Source organism: Terrapene carolina, unplaced genomic scaffold, assembly GCF_002925995.2.
Source record: "Terrapene carolina triunguis isolate 2854851 unplaced genomic scaffold, T_m_triunguis-2.0 Scaffold652, whole genome shotgun sequence".
NCBI classification, from domain to species: domain Eukaryota; kingdom Metazoa; phylum Chordata; order Testudines; family Emydidae; genus Terrapene; species Terrapene triunguis.
The window spans coordinates 17,473-21,055 of record NW_020665003.1 but is presented as its reverse complement, the minus strand read 5'-3'; positions in this window follow the sequence as shown (position 1 = coordinate 21,055).

Genomic DNA, 3,583 nt, shown 5'->3' with positions numbered 1-3,583 from the left:
ATTCCAGCTCCTGGCTTGTCCACCCAAACTGGTCTTTTGTGATAAATGATTATTAAAACCAGAAATCACGTATAAAGTTCTTCCAATCCCAAAGCCACTGTCCTCAGGTCAATATATACTTTAGATCTTATCCCAAAATCATGCTGCAGCCAATCCCCTTAGTAACTAAAAATGAAAGGTTTGTTAATAAAAAAGAAGAGATTTAGTATATGGTGAAAAGAATCATCTACATTACAACTGATGTATAGAGTCTGTAGATCAGGATCATAGCAGAGATGGTCATTCTGCTAGTTTGCAATGAGTCTTTCTGGATCATCCAAAAGGTTAGATACCAAATGACAGTTTAGATGTAGAGTTTATTAGAGTCCTTCCATGAGTCTTTCCAGGGTATTAAGGTAATCACTTGGGGATCTCATTCCCATGGCTTAAATTGTCCCTGTTTAAAATTCAGCAGAATAGAGATGGCAGGATCAGGCCCAAGGTCTCTCTTCTGTAGCTGAAGCAGGCTGGCAAGCTGCCGGGCAACTTCACCAGTGGGCTTTGATGAGAACAAACACCAATAGGCTGTGATCCTTATTCAATGGGTGATTCAAAGATGATGCCCTTAGTTACAGCCATTTAAACTACCAAGATGGTTTACAGTTGGTTCACAATGTGGAATCACAAGTTTCAAAGAGAGATGAGGACAATAACATTATTACTTCACGGGCTTCATCTAAATGCTAACCAGCCCTTCTGATCTTGGAGATAATTGAGTATAGTATTATAGTGTATTAAGACATGAAAAGGATTTAGCAACTACCAACTAATTTGGTTGCAGTGATACACTTCTTACAGGATGTAGGTAAACACAGACACCTACATTTAGTACCTACCCTTGATCCTTATGTAGGCACCCTTTACTAGAGGGGCCTCTGAACTTTTTTTGGGAGTGTTCCAGGGGAAGATCCTGAGTGCTGCAATCTAGCCTTAGAGACTACAGCTCCCATGCTGTCTTGGGGAAAGGGGGAGAGACTTCCTTGTGTAGGGAGGGCAGGCAGTGGACTCAATTTTGGGAAGAGGAATGAGATTGCTCCTGTGGAGCTCTGTCCATACCAGAAGTTGCTGCTGGGAGCCTGCTGGGGCTTTGATCGAGCAGGGAGCCTCAGAGGCTGTTGGTGGCTTCACTGGAGTAAGAGCAGAGAACAGTATCCCCGATAATATCACGGCAAACCTGGAGGCTGAACTTTGTGACTTTGTCCTCATCCACAACTATTTCACATTTGGGGACAATGTATACCTTCAAGGCAGTGGCACTGCTATGGGTACCTGCATGGCCCCACAGTACGCCAACATTTTTATGGCTGACTTAGAACAATGCTTCCTTAGCTCTCGTCCCCTAACGCCCCTACTCTACTTGTGCTACATGGATGACATCTTCATCATCTGGACCCATGGGAAGGAGGCCCTTGAGGAATTCCACCTGGATTTCAACAATTTCCATCCCACCATCAACCTCAGCCTGGACCAGTCCACACAAGTGGTCCACTTCCTGGACAATACTGTGCTAATAAGCGATGGTCACATAAACATCACCTTATACTGGAAACCTACTGACCATTATACTTACGTACATGCCTCCAGCTTCCATCCAGGACACACCACATGATCCATTGTCTACAGCCAAGCCCTAAGATACAACCGCATTTGCTCCAATCCCTCAGACAGAGACAAACACCTACAAGATTTCTGTCAAGCGTTCTTAAAACAGTACCCACCTGCTGAAATGAAGAAACAGATTGATAGAGCGAGAAGAGTACCCAGAAATCACCTACTTCAGGACAGGCGCAACAAAGAAAGTAACAGAACGCCACTAGCCGTCATTTTCAGCCCCCAACTAAAACCTCTCATCAAGGATCTACAACCTATCCTGAAGGACGATCCGTCACTCTTACAGATCTTGGGAGACAGGCCAGTCCTCGCTTACAGACAGCCCCCCAAGCTGAAGCAAATACTCACCAGCAACCACACACCACACAACAAAAACACTAACCCAGGAGTCTATCATTGCAACAAAGCCTGTTGCCAACTCTGTCCACATATCTATTCAAGTGACACCATCATAGGACCTAATCACATCAGCAACTCTATCAGGGGCTTGTTCACCTGCACATCTACCAATGTGATATATGCCATCATGTGCCAGCAATGCCCCTCTGCCATGTACATTGGCCAAACCGGACAGTCTCTACGCAAAAGAATTAATGGAGACAAATCTGACATCAAGAATTATAACATTCAAAAACCAGTAGGAGAACACTTCAGTCTCTCTGGTCACTCAATAACAGACCTAAAAGTGGCAATTCTTCAACAAAAAAACTTCAGAAACAGACTCCAACAAGAAACTGCAAAACTGGAATTAATTTACAAACTGGACACCATTAAATTAGGCTTGAATAAAGACTGGGAGAGTCTGGGTCATTACACAAACTGAAAACTATTTCCCCATGCTAGTTTCCCCCTACTGTTACTCATGCCTTCTTGTCAGCTGTTTGAAATGGGCCATCCTGATTATCACTACAAAAGTTTTTCTTCTCCTGCTGATAATAGCCCACCTTAATTGATTAGTCTCTTAGAGTTGGTCTGGCAATCCCCATCTTTTCATGTTCTCTGTGTCTATATATATATCTATATCTATATCTATATCTTCCTACTGTATCTTCCACTCCATGCATCCGATGAAGTGGGCTGTAGCCCATGAAAGCTTATGCCCAAATAAATGTGTTAGTCTCTAAGGTGCCACAAGGACTCCTCGTTCTTTTTGCGGATACAGACTAACACGGCTGCCACTCTGAAACCTGAGAGCAGAGACTGTTGCTGTGCCTGGAGCTGACTGAGGCCTGGTCTACACTACGAGTTTAGGTCGACTTTAGTCGCGTTAAATCGAATTTAGCCTGGACACGTTCACACGACGAAGCCCTTTCTTTCGACTTAAAGGGCCCTTTAAACTGGTTTCTTTAATCCACCTCCGACGAGGGGATTAGCGATAAAATCGGCCTTAGGGGGTCGGAATTGGGTTAGTGTGGACGGAAATCGACGTTATTGGCCTCCGGGAGCTATCCCACAGTGCTTCATTGTGACAGCTCTGGACAGCACTCTCAAGTCAGATGCACTGGCCAGGTAGGCAGGAAAAGCCCCGCGAACGTTTGAATTTCATTTCCTGTTTGCTGAGCGTGGAGAGCACAGGTAACCACGCAGAGCTCATCAGCACAGGTAACCGTGATGGAGTCCCAGGATCGCAAAAGAGCTCCAGCATGGACAGAACGGGAGGTTCGGGATCTGCTCGCCATATGGGGAGATGAATCAGTGCTGGCCGAACTCCGAAGCAGTAAATGAAATGGCAAAATATTAGAAAAGGTCTCCAAGGCCATGAAGGACAGAGGCCATAACAGGGACACACAGCAGTGCCGCGTGAAAATTAAGGAGCTAAGGCCATCATGGCTACCACAAAGCCAGAGAGTCAAACGGAAGGTCCGGGGCTGAGCCGCAAACATGCCGCTTCTACGCGGAGCTGCATGCCATTCTAGGGGGTGCAGCCACCACT